Raw genomic sequence first — 9,985 nt, forward strand, 5'->3', positions numbered from 1 at the left:
CAATGATGCCACATATCTAGCTCTTGTTAATATAAATTATTTCAGTAACATTGCAGCAGTTTTGACCAAATCCACTATGGAGCATTATAGAGCATGTATGACAACACTACAGTAATGAGACAACTAAGATAAACTGCAAATGTTAAGTCCTAGACATAATTAGGTTATGCTCTTGTAGAAACTTGGTTAAAACTAAAAGCTGTGTGAATCAAATGAGATCCTGAGATATCATGCTAGTGAAACAAGAAACATATTATCCTGAGTCATTCCAAGTCAATGCCTTCCAAGTGAAATGTAGAGCCAGACATTGTAAAAGGAAGCGCCTCACTGGCTGCCCTCAGCATGTGAAGTGTCGACACATTCCTGGTTCACACCCCCACTGTGTTGGCTCTGAAAATGGAGGGCCCCACTTAAGCTAACCTTCACACTAAACATGATTTTTTTCTATTATTTTTATCATCCTGTTGGGTGAATGTGACTGCAGTGTGATTAGTTTGGTTATTTGAAGATATTGATTATCAAACATAGTCCCTGCCCCTTTTATGTGGACAGAACCAGGCCCATGCTAAATATAGCCCTGCCGTGAGGCCCATCCCTATGACCCCTTTCCCTTTTATCTTTTTATATCACACCATCAATGACACCACTATATATTTTGAGCTTTTGGCATGGCATCAACTTCTCTAACTGTGGTGAGAGGTTCTGAGTAAGCTCTTCAGATGAAGGAATCCATTCCCTGTCACAGAAAGTTTGAATGAACTAAATTCTGTGCAGCCAGATGTGTACATGATGCTGTTCTGACATAAGAACTGTTTCATGTGATTTCCAAAGCACCATATAGACATGAAATATAGAGATAAAATACTGATTGGATTTTGTTTAGTAGCAGAAAACAGCACTAGGACGAAACTGGTGTGGAGCCGAGGCCGAAGAAGCAGCATGTGTTGCCATGTGCCTGCACTCCAGCCTGCACAAGACCAGCACCTGTTTACACCCCAGGGACTAGAGAAGGACAGCTGGTGTGGAGTGTGGACAGAGCATGTGGGGGGCAGATGGGCTATGGAACAGCAGTGCAGGAAAAGGGCAAATTTCACATACACAGCTAGAGGAAGGAAAAGCAGTGGACAAAAGACAAGACAGCAGCCTGAATGGTGAATGACAATAGTCCGACGTATAACAAAGGCATTGTGCCAGACAGCTCACTGCTTATATTTCGTATGGGTGCAGGAGGATCAGCTGGACTACATAATAATGCAAAGAGCAGGGGGTGAGAATTATATGGCTTTGTATAGCCATAATGCTGTTTAATTACACCAATGGAAACCTCAATGAGAGTGTGTATTCAGTAATAACCTGAAACCTGACTTCTTGGTTGGTTGTTCTTGTTGTTTTTTTTAAAAGACAGGATCACACACACACACACACACACTCTCTCTCTCTCTCTCTCTCTCTCTCTCTCTCTCTTTCTTTCTCTCTCTCTTTTTTTACAAAACAGGGACAGGAGAACAACACTGTGGAGTTTCTCGTGTTCTTCCAATGCCAGTGTTGGTTTGCATTTCCTTATCTGGGTTCCTTCAAACTGTGAAAAAGAAACATAAAGGTGGATTGGAGAGAGAGAGAGAGATGTGTGTGTGTGTGTGTATATGATCCAGTCTTTACCTCATCCACCTCATGGACAGGGACCACCATAAGACCACCACTGACAAAATATTCTCCTGGGTGGTGGACTTTGGTGTACAGTAAGGCCCAAACTGTGGTGTTTTAAAATTCTTAAAATAGTCTACTATCCACTGTCATGCAAACTGTGCAGCTGCCACAATAGTCAGTAACTGTACATCTAGTATTTATTAAGGTAGGCTGTATCTAGAAAAGTACATGTTCCACTTCAGTTTTATTTGTGTAGCACTTTTAACAAGGGGCTTTATCACAAAGCAGCTTTACAGAAATATATACATCCCTAATGAGCAAGCCAGAGGTGATGGTAGCAAAGAAAAAACTCCCAGCAATGATATTAGGAAAGATATTAGGAAACAGACTCACAAGGAAACAAATCCTTATCTGGGTGATGCCAGATAGTAAGATTATAAATTATTTCCCTTCTATAAGTGTGTATATGATCAGAAAGTGCAAATGGGCAACCAGGAAATTCATTCTAGTTTAACATGAAGTCTGTCTTGTTGAGGTTATCAGCTGTTCTTCGATGGAGACTTAAGTGCAAAACTATTTGTGGCACTTGCAATCCAAATCCATCTTCATGGTTTCTAAGCAGTACTTTCCACAATCAATTCCATGTATCTTTAGGCTGTCCATGCAGAGCCATCACCACCAGCAGCGAGTGAGGAGGGCTTCAATCAGAACAAGACTATACAAAGAACACTGAGGGTATGCTTAAGAGCAGCTCCCTTCATTTTAAATAATTGTGTGTTACCATCTAGCGTTCAGTTGTAGTATTGCATCACAAAACAAATTTGTATATCAAAACTATCAAGGCAACTTCCATGCATTAACAACCTGACTGTATATGATATACAGAAATGAGTGAAATATAAAATATGGCTAAAGAAATATGAAATGCGTCTCACGAATTATTCAGCCTTACTGTGAATTTACACATGGATATACTTTTAATAGAGGGTAATTAATTCACTTATCATGGCCCATGAGCAAGTAAAAAAAAACAAGAATGCTACATGTATACATATATCTGTCTTCATCAAACATGAGAGAAAAGTCCAGGGTTCAACATGTTTATTTATTTTGATAGCAGCACTGAGCTGTGTCTCCGAATAGTGCAGTACAGAGGAGTACAGAAGAAGCAACCATGCTCCAGTCTATTTAATACTCCAATGCCCAGAGGGCGAAACCCCCATTTGCTCCATGAAGCAGGCCCAGCGTGTGTGTGAGAGAGTCTCTCTGGGGACACTTTAAGCCAACCGCAGGCCACATATTCTAACTGCTGTGCTGATCGAGTCAATCCATCCCCGGCACAGCCTACCCCTTCATTCAGTCCTTCTCTCAGGTCCCAGGAGACGCAGATCCACTGAGAGACTTCGAGTAAATGAGTGGGCTGGGTATTTATGTGCTACATGATGAGTGAGGCTATGAGAGTACACTGCATGGAGCCTTGGGCTATAGTGAAGAGAAAAACAGCAGAATTAATGGACATACATATATATTCTTACATGTACACATACACATACACACAGTCACATGTGTATACACACACACTTACTTGAGGGCTTTAGCAGAAATATCAGGAGCACTCCTCCCTACTAAACTAATTATTATGAAATTACTTTAAGTGCAATCAGAGACCCCCCTGCTATGCGCCCCTGTGACCGCACGCGTAAAATTGCCTAAGTTAATATGGGTTATGAAATGGGGCTAATGCTGTGGATAATTCCTGCACTCACACTAATGTTATTTTCCATGAAATTGGGGCTTGTCTTTTTACTGAACAGCCCTACAGCACTCTGCCTGTAAATTGCCATGTATTGGGTAATTAAGCATTACTCATGAACATTAAAACATGCTTATTTTGGAGAGCCACTGGCTGGGGGACATGTCCTAGCTTGTGGTGACTGAAGTAGTAGAGGCACAAAAATGGTACAAAGAACTCCTATAACATACTTAGTAGTAATTAATAGAATATTTGACAGAACGTATTAGATTGTGGATGAAACACAATAACGAGAGTCAAATATTTAACAGAAGAACATACTAGAAACACTGTTCTCTTCCATATTAACATGGAAGTCTTTAGAATAATATGATATGAAAATAAATTGAGCATCCCTTTTTATTTTTTGTCTATGGTTCTTTATAAATTAATGGCTTATGATGTGCTAAATTGATGCAATTGCAATACTACATTAATAACTAAGACTTTTTTTTTATAGAACTTTATTATCTTACAAATTGGCGAGCCACATGAAGCCAGCTATATAATGCTTAATTAGTTCACAACAGAATTGCCACTTACTCATATATCGTTTCATTAATTTGATGCAATTCTGGACTGATGCTCCAAGCAATGCAATAAAATTGTAAATACCACTGCCACAAACTGATGTTATTTTTATGGTTTAGTAAACGTAATGGATATAAACTGTTTTGCATTGATGGAACTCCTGTTGTACTTCTCCTATGCAACTTGTCCATTAAGTTCCAAATGACATTTTTGGGTCATTAAAATGAATTTATAGTATAGATTGTGCAGATTTGTCACTAAAGCAGCCTTTATGAAAACGCTTATATAAATAAAACCCTCCTTTTTATGTGGTTTTGGATTTAGTCCTTGTTAAGCTTTGTCCTTTTGTCCTCAGTTGCATTTCTATGGTTTCCCAAGTTGCTTTTGCATCTGCTTTTTTTTTTTTTGCTTATCTTCGGTATGCAAGGTCTGGCCTCTCTACATAAAATAGAAAATAAATGAGATAAATATTATTAAACCTTTGAAGAACTTTTCTTTCTGCGTGTAAATCCGTGACATCTTTCTACTCTCTCTCTCTCTCTCTCTCTCTCTCTCACACACACACACACACACACACACACCCACACACACACACACCTTATTCAAGATTACTTTTACTTTACCTGTCTCTCTCTTTCAGAACCTTAACCTTATAAGATCCCTACCCTAAAGTGTTTCCATATTAGAGAGGGTTGCAAGCCTTTTCAGGGAGCCAATAAAACATTAATTGTTCAAAGGACCCTTGAAAACAACTTTTCTACGATTGTTTGTGTCTTCATCAGCAGTAACTGACACAATTTACACAAATTCTGTCTGTCTGTTTGTCTGTCAGTCTGTTTGTACGTATGTGCGTGTGCTGCTCTGTCTCATTACATGCACTGCATGTTCTCAGATCCATATGTAAACCATTTCCCGCACTTTCCCCAAAGCCTGGCCTCATTAGTGCTAGCTTTATGACAGAGCTCTACCTAAATGCCACAGATTTTTCCATTCCCCTTCCCGGCTTGTGCTGCAGCCGTTGCCAAGCACAAACTCACCACATTTGCTACACAAAAGCAATCACGGCCACAAGAGGAGGAGGGGAGATCCAAACACATAAACAAAAGCTTAAAGAATGCACGGTTCTGACCAATGCTCCGAACCCAACTCACACTAGTCATCTCGGTGTACATACCAAGCATCAATTCATTTACTACATTAAAAGACATTTTTTAACATTACAGCCATGTATTTTTATATGTTCTTGCTGAAAAACAAACCAAACCTAAAGTTAACAGAAAAAAGGGAGGCCTCCATGAATTTCCCATGATTTCTAATATACTTCCTTATTATTAAACCTATAAGAGTGGTACAGAAAATTTAAGAAAGTCATATTCATTTATTTTTGGACGGCCTTCTGCTGCCTCCTCACAGCTCCAGGATTCCTGGTTTAATCTTGACCTTCTGTGTTGTTCTGAACATGTCCTCCCTGTGTCCATGTGGGTTTCCTCAGGGTTCTGTGGTTTCTTCTCAAAGGCATGCTGGTAGGTGTAACTGTAAATGTGTATGTGTCCTGTGAGTCCCATCCAGGATGTATTTCCCCCTTGTGGTCAGAGACCCTGATTCACTGTGACTATAAACAGGATAAAATGAAGATAAATAAACACATATTTACTTATTTTACACACAATTCTATTTGAAGAGTAACACAGAGACTCTGACAGGAGCCTATTTGTTTTTCTAGTTTATGTACATCTAAAATAGAAATGATGTGAAATATATGGGTTAAAAATCACATCTGTATATTTGTCATACAGAAGCTTTTAATGTGGTTTCACATGTCTGCTTTGTGAGGCTCTGGCAGGACCTAAAAGAACATGCTCAATGTTCCCACAGTGCCTCCTTATAAACAGGAAGAAATATATTATAGCTACCACAAGGTGGTGGTAGCATATTTTTGTATGTCTGCTTTTCCAGCATGCTCTTGCAAAAAATGTTCTCTTCAGCTTTTTACAAACCAGCAGCAATAAAAAGTTCCCCATTTGGCTTTTTTCAAGCAACAGACCTGTAAACCACAAATAATATAACAAGATGGAGAGAGAGAGATTTCATGAGTAACCCAATTTCATATGGACCTTCCTGTATATTCTCAAGGCAAAGGCAAGGGAGCTGAAAAGAAAAGAAAAGAAAAGAAAACAGTGAAGACTACAGTGGAATATTGGCTCTCATAATTACAGAGGAAATGTTACTGTCCGTTTTGTTCCTGCATGATGTCATGTGCTGGTAATGGATGTGTGCTCTTTTCTAGGCAGCCTCCTCTAGTCAGTCCCTTTACATTCCACACTCTCAACGTGCCATGTCTGAGAACTTGGCCCCAAAAATGGGTAAGAAAGGAGCAAAGAGCTAGAAGAAATGAAAGAGAGTACTGAGAAAGGAAGCAAGGAACGGAAAAGAAAAGCAATTCCTTCTTGTATTCGATTCAAAGTTCAATTTGGTTTTATGGAGAATGAATCGGAGCCAGAATTCCTCATGAACATTTTGGTGCCGTTGCAACTAGAGCTTTTTGCTTTCAGTGACTTTTTGTCATGGTGCTGTGCGATTTAGAGCTGTTTCATGATCTTCCCTGCACTGGTGTTTGGTTGTGAGGTTTAGTCAGGGCACCTGGTCCCAGATGAAGATTTCAGAGCATAACTAAACGCAGGCCATTTTGAGGGACCCTTGCATGCTTTTCCCCCTTCAATGCCTTTAAACTTTGCACACATGTTTCTGATAGAGGTTCATAGCACTCCTCAGTCTCTCATTCAGAAAGAGCAGAGAAGAGAAAGAGAGAGAGAGAGAGAAAGAAAGAGGGAGAACGAGAACAGAGAAAAAAAGTTTCCAGTGGAACTCGAAGCAGTTTATTTTCCCTTTGCTGTGTCGCTCTCTTGGGCATGTTTTAAAGACTGCTTAATCACACTCTGTTGCATTGTCTACACCCCAACACAAAAATGGACGATTTAATTCCCCTTCAAACCAATCCACATTCGACTTCCCTTTCAGAAATATAATGCACTATTTCTGGCACCATGCAAACGAACGAGGCGAGGGTTGTTGTCACATTTGCATAAACATAATGCCTGCTATCAACATTCTGAGCTTTAGCTTTAAAGCCAATAAAGCAGAGCTGAAACAGCGCCACTGTGGCGCCGTGATTAGCTCTGAGGATGGTAGACATACATATTGTATGCTGTTTGTGGGGCTGTTACTTGAAAGCCTTTGTGCAGCAGTACAATAGAAGTGATGCGCAAGCATTAGGATTTTACAGAGGCTGTAAATTTGCATGTGACTTTTCTAGTAGATCCCATTAAATCAATATATCACCAGAAATCATAATGTTATCCATGTTGTATATTGATATAGTAATGAACAAGTTTTCCCAAAGTCTTAATCAATGCGTATAAAAATAGATAGACTTGTACTGTAATCTATTCAATTAAATTTCATATATCTTCAAATGTTTAATATATTCATTCATCTACAGTAACCAACATAACAGGATCTGGATCATAGCGGATGTTTTTGGGAGATGGGAAGGAAACTGTAGAACCTGGAAGAAACCCACAGGCATATGGAGAACATGTGAATCTCCACATAAACAGTAACCTGAGCTCAGGATCCAATCAAGAATTCTAAAACTCTCAAAAATAATCTGTATTCAATATTTGATATACAAATTATAATAAATTCATGATTTGTGTGTGCCTTACCTCAGCAATGTTGATCAAGCATAGTGGAATCAATACACTGGCTTACTTTCCATAAATTTCAATCGATTTGATCGATCTGCAATACCTACAGACACAGAGAAGATACTCTCTACTGCACCACACCCCCAGCTGCCTGTGCCAGGACCTTAAACTCAACATTGTCTTTCATGGTTAATTTCCATTAATCCTCCATAATTCACCATTAGACTTGTGTGAACAGACAGGCAAGTGTAAACACCTGTTGTGCTGCATGTCAAGATTCAAACACAGGCTTGTGAGTGTGAGTAGTGAAAAGTCTGTGAAAAATAGATGGGGGGTTCAGGTGTGAAATAAGAACCAGGCCTCAGTCAGCCTTTTGGATAACCTCTGTTGGAACAGTTCGCCAGCAAAATGTTACTCTTTCTCTCTAGGGCCATCATCGGATTGGCCCTTCATCAAAGTTGAACAGGCTGCCCAGTTCATCACTCGAACCCACTTTCCGTCGGACACACATCTGTGAGGAAGCTCACGCATGTTTGCACACATGCATCCAGACAGACGTCCAGGCTTCAGCTGATCTAAACATTATGTGCTTATCTGTCTTAACAAGATGTCAGAATGTGTGTGTGTGTGTGTGTGTGTGAACTGATATGTCAGTTTATTTGTGTGTATAAACATGTAATTTTGATTGCTTATTTTGGCAGCTTTTTTGAAAATTGCAAGAAACACTAAAATATCTAACAGTTAATAAAAGTTAATGTAAAAAATTATCTATAAAAAAATATATAAAACATATATATATATATATATATATATATATATACATACATGTGTGTGTGTGTGTGTGTGTCTGTCTGTGCTATGGCCTATGGGCTGCTTTAGCTGACCTCTGTGAAAGCGAGCCTCATGACAGAAGGTCTGGCATTGTCTGTGTGCCCAGGCTGCTGTGGAGCCAGCCCGTCTGCCGGCCGCCAGCTTTGCTTGCTTATAACTGCTGAGAACATCCGATCCCCTTGGGGAGGCCAAGGAGGGAGTTGGCCTGAAGGGGTGGGGTGGGGTGGGGGGATTGCTTTGCTAGGGGGTTGGGGGGAAGGGGTGGTGGTGCACTGAGAGAGTAAGGGCAAGAAGGAATCGAATAGGAAAAGACAGAGCAAGAGAAAGAAGTGAGATAGTTGTGGTTGTTGGTGGATGTGGTGGTGGTGAGGGAGGAGGGGGGCATTCCTGTCTTAGCCTTTATCTCATCTGTTTGGAAAACCTCCTTCAGTAGCAGTGTGTTTATTTGTGAATGCATTTTAAGGCCAGTTAAAGATACGGCTATAAGAATAGGACTGAAAGAGTTGAAAGCTACAGAGGAAATGCATTTTTTTTAAAAGAAGAAAATGATTCATTAAAAATAATATCTTTGCAATTTTACCTATTGTCATTATACTCTGAGTTGAACAGTTCAACCTATAAAAAAACAGGTAATTCAACTAAAAACCAATCAGGCTGCTTTGCCTCAGGCTGAAGCCACTTACAGTCGCCAGACTCCTCTCATTTGCTTAAGTGCACTGCTTGGAGGCAGTCCTGTAGTCTCCACTGGAAATGGGAGACTCACAGTTCATCGTTTCGTCAGTATATAGCTTGTCATCAGATAGAGGGCCTTCTCCACCAACACACTTCACTTACATACTTACAGAAGTTTGTCTGTTAGAAAACCAGGCCAGAATAACCTTTCACTCTTAGAGACTCATTGCTTTAGGTGTGTCTGAGACCCTTCAGGAGAGTAAAGAGCTTACCCTCTTTGTTTTTTTCCCCTGAGGGAATTCTTAACCTTTTCAGAAACCTTTAACAATTCTACAAATGTTTAAGGAGCCCCTTTTCAAATTCTATGCTGGCTCAGTACTCATAAAAAGCACAATCACTATATTAAATACTTCCAAAAATGTAAGCTTTAGTGAAGAAAGGGCCACAAATCTATAATAACTAAAGCAGAAAGTATAGATGATACTCTCTCTCTCTCTCTCTCTGTGTGTGTGTGTGTGTGTGTGTGTACATTACATAACCATCAAAGGAAGTGGCCAAGATTTTCCAGCTATATATTATTATGATAGCAAATGCTGGCTCTGGGAGAATGCTATAAGTTAGCTATATCAGGAAGTTCTGCAAATGAAAGGAAGCCACATCTCATAGACAAACATACACAGTACGTGCACATTACCCAATAAGTTATTCCAAGTGTCCACTTTGGGGACAGAGAGTTTCAGTGAATCGCGACGATGAGTGCATTGAGTGCATGGAAAACACTGTAGCCAAGAGGACATGAATATCA

The sequence above is a fragment of the Hemibagrus wyckioides genome, linkage group LG04, assembly GCF_019097595.1.
Source record: "Hemibagrus wyckioides isolate EC202008001 linkage group LG04, SWU_Hwy_1.0, whole genome shotgun sequence".
Classification (NCBI taxonomy): Eukaryota; Metazoa; Chordata; class Actinopteri; order Siluriformes; family Bagridae; genus Hemibagrus; species Hemibagrus wyckioides.